At 43.7% G+C, this 12103-nt stretch overlaps 1 protein-coding gene across 1 annotated transcript in view; it reads right to left on the bottom strand.

Annotated features, from left to right (window-relative positions):
- FSHR (follicle stimulating hormone receptor) overlaps nt 1–12103 on the bottom strand; it is a 191581-nt gene that overhangs the window by 87154 nt on the left and 92324 nt on the right. The gene's annotated exons all lie outside the window — the stretch shown is intronic.

Raw genomic sequence — 12103 nt, 5'->3', positions numbered from 1 at the left:
GACATGTACCATTTACTGGATCTCTGTCATCACTAACTAGGCATATAGATTAGGCAAGAGAATGTCATAACTTGATGACAGAATACGATGGGGCTGAGCTTGCAATGGAACATCTCCCAAGAACGAAGCTTTTGTTATAACAGTACCCCGTGCTGATATTTTTCTCTGGCATAAATTGTTGAGCCTACTTCAAATTCAAATTAAATGCATTTTCTGAGTTCTGCTGGCAGGTTTTAAGGGTGACGCCGGGTGCACTAGAGGCAATGCACATTTCCTAGCCCCAGCACAACAGAGGAAACTGCTTAATCCTGGGCACTCTACAGGAGTGCTGTAGAGCTGCAGAACGGAAATGGTTTTTGTCTTCTTTTATGAACACACAGGGTGGATCTTTAGTTGTGCAAGAATGCACTTGGCTATACAGTGTTTCTTTTTGTGTGGCTTCTCAGACTGCCTTTGTGTGTTTTATGCTATGGTGTCATTTTGGGCCTGGAGAAACGATGCTCACATCAGTGTAACTGGCAGTACACCTGTATAAGAAGCATGACCGATGTGATATAAACCCCTAAAATGGAGGAACTTCACACAATCTGATTCAGGATTATCCCTGAAAGGATCAGGGGAAAAACCCCATGGGGGTAAAATACAAGAGTTTAGGTGCCACCTGTCTGCTTCTATCCTGGGGTTGTCATTTGCTATCAGCTGCTCCCTTAACCATCTTGTGGCAAGGTACAGGAACAACCACATGTTGTGGGCAGTTACTGATGGATAGCTGAACATCTGTCCATTCCAAAACCTGGTACACTTTACATAAAGATGCATATTGATGTAAATTACAACAGGGCATGTACTGTGTCTGCATATGCCCTAATGCCCCAATTAGCTGTTATGCCAGCCAGAAATTGCTGAAGAGAAACACATTTGGGTAAGACCTCCAATATGTCCCCATGCTGACAGTGACAAGGACTTCCTGACTTGGATTCCAAGCTGCCAGTTTGGGAAATGGGGCTGAGGGGTCATTTTTTCAGGCTGGGATCTGGTCAATTATGTATGATCTGGTCAATTTATGTCACGTGATTCAGTAATATCTCTGTTTTTTGTTAGAGACATACCAGAGCACAGCTGCAAAATGAAGTCCTAGAAAATGGTCATACCATTTATGAGCATCATTTATTTATGGTTATTTTATTCTTTTGAAATTAAGCTAGTGGCAAATAGGCTCAGACAGGGCCTGAGGTACTGTGATGAGAGATTATAACTGTAAGTAAAGGGTCAGCCATAAAAAAGTATTACATATAATATACCAGTATATAAACTAGTCCTTTTTGTTTTGAGAAATCATTGAACTGTACCTAACAAGGAACCTGCCCATTAAAGGAAAAAAGATTTACAAAGGAAAATAAATTGGTCTTGTGACCTTTTCTGACTTTTTATTATGTAATAAGACAGAGAAGAAAAGGCTTGAAGGATTTTTTTAAAATCAAAAACTTTCCTTTACTTGCTCTTAACCTTAGAAATTCAGGTCTTGTATACTGTGGAAGCCTCTATGATAACTAGAGAACAAGTGAATATATGTCTACCTAAAAAAACTGACGGATTAGCAAGTGAAAGAGGAAGTGATTGTTAGCTAGACTGCATTGGGGGCTGTAACTGAAGTGTGAGTTGCTCCAATCTTCATATTAGGGTGGGATCAAAATGGCTCAGCTGAGATTGGGTCTTCATCATGCTATGTAGTACATATGCATGTAGGAGAAGAGTGCGGTGAGTGGAGCCCCCCCCCCCCCCCAGAAAACAAAACGAAATGAAAAGGGAAAAAGGATGCATAGAAAGGCAACTGACTCATTCAAGGTCAAATGAGAAGTAAAGTGGGAAAAGAACCCTGTTTTCCTGTGAACTAACTCTAGTTTACTATCCTGTATAGAATTAAATCTCACAGCTTAGGATGTAACCAAATAGATCTCAAAGACTTTCACTCTATCCCTATCTTCTGTCATGATGACACATAATCAGATGTGCCTTATGTGTAACATAGACACAAGCTATTTGCTAGCATACCCTTTAGAGGATTTAATGAAATAAAAGTTGTCTAAAGTAGACTTAAGAAGGGGTGGGGGGGTTCTGTTTTCTGCAGACTATTTTCTGTTTTCTGCAATCTAAAAAATCAGTCATCTAGAAAAAAGAAAAATCCATGGAAAATGAAGAACTTGTAATATCTGCAAAAGAGTTTGGTTAGGAGAGATTTCACACTGCAAAACAGCACAAAGACAAATGCTATGATTTGCATTATGTGGTGCAGCTTCATTGAAGAGCAAAACAAAGGCATTACTATATTTTAGCAAGCTCCCCAACAGATGGTGCTGCTGAGGTTAATAATATTTTATGATCCAGTCCAATATGTGAGCCCAGCTGTGTAACAGAACTGGCAAGACATCCTTTTTAAAGGATGCTTATTTTAAACAGCTTTACATCAGGAATATGTTTTTGGCTTTAGAAGATTAAGGGTGATGGTGTGTTACTTTTTTTTTTTTTTTTTTAATTAGTGAAGGTAAAGTACAAGGGGTTTTTTGTTGTTTATTTTTAAGGCCCAAGAGGTCATAACATTTTGGAATGGGAGAAAAAAATATTTAAAAAAGAAAAACAGGGAAGCCAGAAATCTTTGTTTTGGATTTAAAAGTTTTTCCCTAAAATATAAGCACCCAAGATGTACACAGATAGCGTGTGTTTATGCAAATGTTTGTTGAATGAGTGCTATCCATATGAATATTAGCATTTCTGCACATACAAGGATGTTTTGGCACAACGAAGGGTGTGGCAGGGCACCTTTGGTGCCTGCCATTTGGAGGGCAGAAAAATGGCAGCAGCCAGGTGCCTGTTGAGGGCAGCCATTTTGGACCCAGGGATATAAGCTAGGCTGAAGTTTGCTGCAGGAAGGAAGGAGGTAACATCAGGCTGAGAGGCTGCTCTGAGAATACCAGGAGGTAAGGGCAGGGGCTATGGGGTGGAGATGACCTCTTATCCTGCATAAGACCTAAAACTGCACCCTGTTGGGAACGGGTGGCCTGGTGGGGCTCTTAGTGGCATGGGAGCCCCCAGGAAATGCCAGGCCAGTTACCTCTCCAGTGAAAGGCGGGTCGGGGCACCTCATAACCCCAGCCCATGTCCCTGGTGGTGTTCTAGCAAGCAGGGGGAGCCCAGGGCTTGGCTAAAGAACCCTGAAGCAGAGCTGAGGCCAGAGGAGGGACCTGGGGCCATGCCCAGGCAGCAGGGTAAAGCCTCAGGGTGTGAGTGAGACCCTGAATGAGAGGGGTGATAAGTAGAGAGACCCTGAGAGAGGTGGGGGGCAAAGACTAAAGCAGGCAAGTGAGTAGAGACCCCATGAGTAGGTGAGTAAGGAAGCCGGGGGGGGGGGCGGGGGGGCATAATGGCCCGGCAAGGGACCAGGAGTGCAGTAGGCCCACAGTTGTACAATTGCTCAGTCAATGCTTAGGTGAAGGTAGTGGGAGATACCCAACAGACTGCAGTGGGGCTGACTGAGGCTAAGCCCGAAGTGAGTGAGGCCAGGTGGTATGAGTGTGGCCCCGAGAGTGGGCAGTATTAAAGAGGCTGGGTGAGAGCCAGGGGAGTAAATGGGACCCCAGTGAGAGAGGGGTAGTGTGTGAGTGGCCCTCTGGGGCAGTATGGCAGAGCTACAACTGTGTGTCCAGTTTGCTCTGGCCATAGGCCAGAGAAGTAACACACACAGAGTAACATCTGTGAGCCATGGGACCCATGAAAGGGTGGTCGGAGCGGGTATTAAGGCCCTTGTCAACAGGGCAAGTAATGGGTAGCCTCCTGCCTTAGTAAGAGCTTTCATATTTTTCAATTATGGCATGGCAGATGAGCAAAGTGGACGGTTACCCCCAGGAGCAGGGCGGCTGGCAGAGACCCGACAAGGAAGCCACCGTTACAAAGAGCATTTTATCTTTGTGATCCATTGCCTGTCATTACAAGTTTCAGTAATTTAGCTTAGAATCAGAAACAAAAACACATGATTTTAGGGGCCAGTCACACACCATGAATGAGGCAAATTGAGCAATCCAAACAGCAGGTGATCTGAAATTTAAGTTGTTTGAACACTTCCAAATAGAGAATAAATGAACCAAACTCATACTTTGTTCATGGAAAACTCAACACACACACTGACTACTATATTGACAGCTGCTGAATCAAGCTAAGAGAAACAGATTAAATTAACAGACCCAAATTCTCTGTATATTTGGTATCGAGGAAAGCATGTAACGCACTAAATACCACACTAAAATAATAAAAAGGGACTATGTTTATTGGATAACTTATTTTTATTGAATAACACTGTCAAATCTTGTACAACCTAATGTTGCAATGATGGACAGCAAGTTAAGCATCCTATCTGATATGTACGAGTCTTTGGATATGTCCAAACAAATCAAGAAGAATTCCCAAAACATCAACGAGGAAACAAACTATGGTTCCATTCCCACAAAGCTCATAATCACATTTAACTGTATGTACATTAATCATTCCATTAACATCAACAATGCTACTCATGAACATAAAGGCTTTCATGGATCAGGCACTAAAATAGGAAAGAAAAGACAAGCCAGATGTTTCTCAAAGAATAAAATAATAGACCTTATTCCCTTTATTCTTCAGTGGAACTAAAGGCTCTTAGGCTTGATAACATCATACTCTAAAAGAGTATTCTCTAATTTATTCATAAAAAAGCAAAGTGTAATCTGCTTTACATATTAGTCGAAAACCAAGAGGTAGTGAGTCAGGGCTGGTTGTATAACTTCAGAAAGTACTAGTGGCTGTTGAAGAAGTCTGATAGCGCCTTAGTACTTGAAAAGGAATTATCAGAATTATCCTTATCAGAACATCCACACACTCTTTAAAGTACAATTCATAAAATCAAGATAAATTGAAACAGTCATTTAACTACTTTTATTAGCAAGGAATTTACACTTTATGGCAATTCCTTTGTAGTCCTCTAAAAATCCCTTAGATTGAACAGAAATCTTAAAATAAACATAGGAGGGTAATAAACCCAGGTTCAGACACTGACTAATGGTCCTACAGCCAAGTGAGTCTACATTTCAAATTAATGAAAGAATAAAAGACTGGACATTTATTTGTCTTTTACGGCAAAAGTTCATTTCAGGATCAAAGTGAGGCAGAAGGAAAGTGAAAGGGTCATTTTTTTTCTTCTGGGTAATGTGACTGTTTTTCACTTCTGGTTAGTTTTTTGAAAATGCATTTTGCATGTAAAAGGTGGGGCAGTGATTCTTACCAAGGGAAAAACAAAGCAAAAGTCACAGCAGAATGTCAGATAAGGGGCATCCCACACAATACCAATATCAACTGAGGAATATGGTAGTGAATGATATAGGTTTGCTGGAAGGGGAGGAAGGAGAAGAGGCACCAGATCCTACTATGGGAAGGTAACTGAGCCAGTGCTGCCTGTGTGTTTGGCCTGCTGAGGGCTGTTTGGTGGGTGTGCGCGCTCTGAGAAGCTGAGTGGACTGATTGCTGATTGATTGCTGCTTGTGTGTGACAAAGGGCCCTGTAACAAAGGGGCCTAGCCAGTCCAGACCCAGGAGAGGTATATAAGGAGACAGTCCAAGCAAACAGGACAGTTTGCAAGCAGTTCACAAGTCAGCGTGCAGGCTAGTTTGCCACCCCTCTCCTTGAAGAGGAGTGTAAAAGGTAACATTTTAAAAAAAATGTAATTAGGACTAACTACATAGTTTTATTTTTGCAGCTAAAACTCAGCAATGAGACCAAGACTTAAGCCCCTTGTTCAACTAGAGTCAAGAGCGAGGGGGAGTCTGATAGGGAGTTTTCTTGGAAACTCTCTCACACATTCCTTCACCATAAGCTTGCTGAGAGGAAAGAAGTTGCAGGGAAAAAAGGAACAGCCAACAGGCTAGCTACAAAGGAGTTTGTTAGGAAAGGTCTGCTTGGAAAGAAAAGCAAGAAGTGAGAGGCAGCAGATTAGAATACCCAGAGACATGGTTGGTGGACATTGCAATCCAACCCATGGGATTGCTTCTACCTGTGAGGTGTCTGTCTGTCCAGACGAAACCACACGCTATTGATGCTTCCACCCAGGTTTGCGGGTTGCAGATTCCTTCCAGTGTCAGCCAGGTCTGTGTGTGTGTGTGGCGGGGGGGGTGCTTGCAATGTGAGCAATGCCTTCTGGTGGTGTTCCTCAGGGAGAAGGCAAAAGAGCTACAAGAGAAGGTAGCAATACTCTGAAGCATCCTCTGTGGTGAGGATTTCATTGATTCCATGCTGGAGGAAACCTCTAGGACCGTGGAGGAAGGACTGCCAGAGGTGGTGCTAGAAAAGGAAGATGGCACAGATTCCCAGGAAGGTGGAAGGTGGAAGCTGGAAGCTTCTAGCTTCTGACAGCAAAAAGTTGTCATCTCCTTGTCCAGTGGTTTGCCTGGAGAACAGATATGGAGTGCTAGCAACAGAGGAGGAGGAACACATTCCATTGGTAGAAGAGGTCAGTCCAGGTATCCTTAAGATGAGGAGGATCAAGACCACTGCCATGAAGAGGAAGCAATGGGTGGTGGTGCTTCTAGATTCCCTTCTGTGGGGGATGGAGGGATCCATCTGCTGGCCTGACCTACTGTCTTAGCAGGCCTGCTGGTTGCCTGGAGCCTGGATCCGAGATGTCACAGAAGGATTACCAAGACTTGTCCAACCCTCTGACTACTACCCCATGCTGCTCATCCATGTGGGCACCAGTGATATGCCACAGGTGACTCTGAGCAGACCAAGAGTGACTACAAGACTCTGGGTGCAAAGGTGAAGGTGACAGGGGCACAGGTATCAAGGGGAAGGGCCCTGGCAGAAGTGGATACATCCTGTAGATCAATGCATGGCTGTGCAGGTGGTGGTACAAACAGGAATTTGGCTGCTTTGACCATGGGATGTTGTTCCAAGAAGAAGGATTGCTAGGAAGAGACAGGATACACCTGACAAAGAGAGGGAGGAGCATCTTTGTAGACTGAGTTGCTAACCTAGTGAGGAGGGCTTTAAGCTAGGTTCCCAGGGGGATGGACAACAAAGCCCCGAGGTAAGTGGGGAAGCGGGGGATGTGGAAAAAGCAGGATGGGGCAACAGGGGAGGCCTCATTTTTCCTGAGGAAGTAAGGCAATCAGCTAGTCACCTTAGGTGTCTGTGCATGAATGCACAGAGCCTGGGAAACAAGGAGGAAAAAGTGGAAGTCCTTGTACAGTCAAGGGACTATGTAGTGACTAGAATAACAGAGACTTGGTGGGATAGCTCGCATGACTGGAGCACTGTCATGGGTGGGTATGAACTGTTCAGGAAGGACAGGCAGGAGAGAAGAGGAGGAGAAGTTGCACTTCATGTAAAAGAGCTGTTTGATTGCTCAGAGCTCCAGTGTGAAGCTGGAGACAGACCTTTTGAAAGTCCCTAGGTTATGGTTAGAGGGGAGAGAAACAAGGGTGATGTCATGGTGGGTGTCTGCTATAGACCGTCTGACCAGGAGGTAGATGGGGCTTTCCTCAGACAGCTAGCAGAAGTTTCCAGATCATTGGCCCTTGTTCTCAATCACCCTGACATATCTCCTGGGAAAGCAATACAGCAGTGCACAGCCAATCTAGGAAGTTTTTGGAGAGTGTTGGCAACAACTTCCTGGTGCAAGTGCTGGAGAGTCCAACTAGGGACCATGCTCTTGTTCACCTATTGCTCACAAACAGGGAAGAATTGGCAGGGGATGTAGAAGTGGATGGCAATTTGGGCAGCAGTGACCACGAGATCATCAACTTCAGGTTCCTGAGGAGAGGAAGCATGAATGATGTGTGCCCCCAGTGGCTGGGAGGGCATGGTGGCACTGGTGGTGGTGGGAGTGCGGTGGCAGGAGCGTGGCAGCAGTAAGTGGGGGACCTCCCGCAGATGCTGCCAGCACTGTCGGTGGTGTGGGGTGGCAAGTGCTGACCAGGAGTCGGTGACCATGTGCAGATGCTGCTGGCAATGTTGGCGGTGGGGGTGGCAAGCAGCGACTGCCCACAGGCACCACTGGCAGTGCTGGCAGTGCCTTTTCATAGGGGTGCACCGCCATGCTCAGGGGGTGCATGTGCACCTGCATGCACCCCCTATGTATCACTACTGAAAGGAAGGAAGGAGAGCAGCAGAGTATGGACCCTGGACTTCAGAAAAGCAGACTTTGCCTCCCTCAGGGAGTTGATGGGCAGGATCCCCTGGGAGGCCAGTTTGAGGGGAAAAGGAATCCTTTTTCTGCAATTTTGTTGTCTGTTAATTCCTGGTAATGTCTCTCTTCTAGTTCACAGCCCTATAGATTGTTTTGTAGCTTTAGCTAAAAACTTAATTAACTCATATGTGGTAATATTAATTCAGGTCAATACATTCAAGAAGGCTGGATTTTGTTTTATGAATCTGAATAAGAGATGTACATTGTAACTGTAATGAGACTATCTTTTGACTATTTTTGCCTGGTGTGCTGTTTCTTTTTTTTTTAAACTTTATGTATAATCTAAAAAAAATAGTGTACATTCCAATAATTACATTTGTTTTTGCTTTGATCTTAAAGTGAATAATATAATGCTAGCTCCCTAGTATATAAGTGAAGCTTCTGGTTTCTCTTTAACTGAAGAAAAATGCATTGTGTTTTATGCGATGATGTGCAATGCCATCAAAATCCAAAATCAACCCATGTCCTGATGTGTATCTATAATGCTGTGGATTAGGAGTTGTTGTATTGATAAATGGGAATTTATGGCTAAATATTTGATTTTTGTAAAGCAAATAGGGAAAAAAATGGACTTACATGTATGTAAAGCTTAGAGGTACAAAGCTAGTGTAGTCTCTTCATTGGCTGAGAAATTAAACTGATTTGGGAAGTTAATGCAGTTGGTAACTGTTTCCTATGACAAGGTAACAAGGCAAAAAAGACACATTTATTGTAAAGTACATATACACACCATAGAAGAGACACTTCTCTCTTCAAGTATGATGGACTTGAGAGGATTTGGAGACTTTAAGTTGACAGCACAATGGACAAAGATAATCTTTCTTGCAACTGAACAACTATTTATGGCTGTGTTGTACTCTTTTGGTCCACGTGTTAATATTTTTCATAGTAAAGGACTAGAGATATTATCAATAATTTATTAACACTGATAATTTTGAAATAACATATAGATTTATTTAAAGGAACCAGCACTGGAGGTGGGAACTAGGTTTAGGATAAGCACTGAAGGGATACCCAAGTGAACAAACCTAAACTTTAACCTCAGAAGAGGGTAATTCAAGAATTGCTAGAATACCCTCTCAAGGGCAAAGTAGGTTTGAGTCTTTTGGGTAGTGAACCAGGCAGATTGCCTTACAATCAGGGCCTAGCATGGAAAGGACCCCTTTTCCATGCTAACTGCCTTGGTGAGGGAGGTGGGGGAACTCCTGGGTCACTTGGCTCATTGACTCCAGGTAGAATACCAGGGAGGCTCCCCTGAAGCAAGACATGGGACTTCACTCCCTTAAATAGGCAATTTAAGAAATGTTTTAATGAAGCCATATTTCTAAATGATAAAAAACAGAATTGCCTTTCTCTACAAAGCTCTGGCCTGTGGCTAAGATTGCTGCAATCCTGAGCTAGTGGAAACTTTGTTTATGCTGTAATAGCTTCACATTTTACTATCACCGATTCACCCTGTATCCCGCTCTCCTCCTTCCATCTCTTCTAATAGTTCATCCTCTCTAAACTAAACCATAGGTGATTGAGATCTTGCATCATCCATATGGAATATTAAAAATATCAGGTGTGTGACCCTCCCCCCCACCCTGGAGATGATGATAAGACCGTCTTAAAAATCCTAAGACTTTTGTTGCTAATGACACATCCAGCTTTTTAAAATGTATATCTTATATTGTCTTCTAAATTAATAGGTACTAGAATCATTCAGGCCATATTTTTTAGTTATTAGGAACGTAGGAGCAGAAGGGAACTCCTGGGTCATCAAGTCCAGTCACCAAGTGCTATCTCAGTTACTTCATCATAAATTTATCGAGATCCATCTTAAAAGTAGTGATGTCTTTTTGTTGCCACTACTACCATCAGAAGGATGTTACAGAACTTAATGCCTGTGATGATTAGAAACTTTCTTCTCATTATCAGCCTGAATTTGCAAATGATCTGTTTATATCCATTTCCTACCCCCCACCCCCCAATATTACTCTTTAGTTTAAATAGTCCTATTCTTTCCCTGGTGTTTACTCCAGGTATATTTATGGACAGCACTGATGTGCCCTCTTACCCCTTAGTTTTGATAGACTAAACAAGTCAAGATCCTCTAGCCTCCTCTTGCATCATATAGGATGGTCAAGAAAATGAATAGTCCATCTTAGTAGCTCTTTCGGGCACCTGTTGCAATTTGAATTCATCTTTGTGAACATGTGTGACCAGAATTTTACAAAGTATTCCAGGTGAGGTTGCATTGCTAGTTTGCACAATGACTTTATACCTCCCTATTTCTACTTACAATACTGTAAATACTTCACCTTATATATCCTAGGATTGAATTTAACCTTTTCACAGCTATCTACATAATCCCATAGCTTTAGGAGCTGGGTCTTAAACCTACCCCCTCCCCCGCAAATAAAAAACCCACTCAGTCTCATTATACATTTTATTTAAAAAATCACAAGCATATGAAACATGGGGTTTCATGAAGTGCAACATTTCTATAATTGTTTGGGAAGAATCTTAAATATGAGCTATGGCATGCATATAATCAGCCTTGAACTTGGTTTACTTTAGGAAGAATCATACATTAGAACAGGTTATAACTGCATATAGAAGTACGTGCACATAAGAAACACCATTAGCAGAGCTGAATTAATAATGTCAACACATTAAATTAGTGCTTCTCAACTAGGGTGTCGTGATGCGAGTGCTGTCATGGCCAGGTTAAAATGCCCTGTGTGCCTCCTGCGGAGGCAGATCAAGAACCAACTGTAGCTGGATTCCATGCTGTTCCTGCAGCCCTTCCCTATCTGCTCCACATGCTCTTCCCTGAAAGAGAAGCAAGATGCATGGATGGGACTGGCCTGCCGCTCTCTGTTCCCAGTAGGAGCAGGCAGAGTTGGATCAGGAAGAGCTCTGGCAAGATAGTATGCTCTGGCCTCACGCAGCACCCGGCATTGCCCAGTCAGAGGGTCCAGCTGGGCTGCAGCAGCCCTTTGTGCTGCTCAACCAGAGCAGTCCTGCTGTGCTGGAGCAGCTGTGTGCAGGGACACCCAGGGAACAAAAGACCATCTTCCTTTGCCCCCCATCTACTTCCCCAGGTGCACAGGGGAATTTTGTCTACAGAACTGCTTAGTTGTGCCTCTGCTTCTGTCTGCTTCTGGTTTATCAGAAAACCCTAATACTCCACCTGACACAGGAGGTACACGGTCCCACTAGGGGGAATGCCTTACTGGATCTGGTATTGGCAACGGGGGATGACATGGTAGGGGACCTACAGATGGGTGGCCATCGGGGGGACAGTGATCACCTAATAATAGAATTCTTCATAAGACGTTGAGTGGGTAAGGTAACTAGTAGGGTGAAAGTGCTAGACTTTAGGAAAGCTGATTTCAATGAACTCAGGCGATTAGTCAAGGATGCACTGCAGAGTAGGAGTTTTGAAGTGATGGGAGCCCAAGAAGGGTGGCTGTGCCTTAAGGAAATGATCCTTCGGGCACAAAGGGAGACGATCCCAATGCGAGGAAAAAGAGGGAAAGGGGCCAGGAGGCTTCCTTGGCTGACCAGAGAAATCCAGGGCAGCCTACGGGCCAAAAGGGGAGCACATAAAAAGTGGAAACAGGGAGAGATCACCAAAGAGGAGTATACCTCCTCTGCTCGCACTTGTAGGGAGGCAGTTAGACAGGCCAAAGCTACCATGGAGCTGAGGATGGCATCCCAAGTAAAGGATAACAAGAAATTGTTTTTTAGATATATAGGGAGTAAAAGGAAGGCCCAGGGAGGAATAGGACCCCTACAAAATGGACAGAAGCAATTGGTGATGGACAGGGGGGACAAGGCTGAATTCCTCAA

This window comes from Alligator sinensis, unplaced genomic scaffold (assembly GCF_000455745.1).
Source record: "Alligator sinensis unplaced genomic scaffold, ASM45574v1 scaffold131_1, whole genome shotgun sequence".
Taxonomy (NCBI): Eukaryota; Metazoa; Chordata; order Crocodylia; family Alligatoridae; genus Alligator; species Alligator sinensis.
This window is presented reverse-complemented; position numbering and strand designations above follow the sequence as displayed.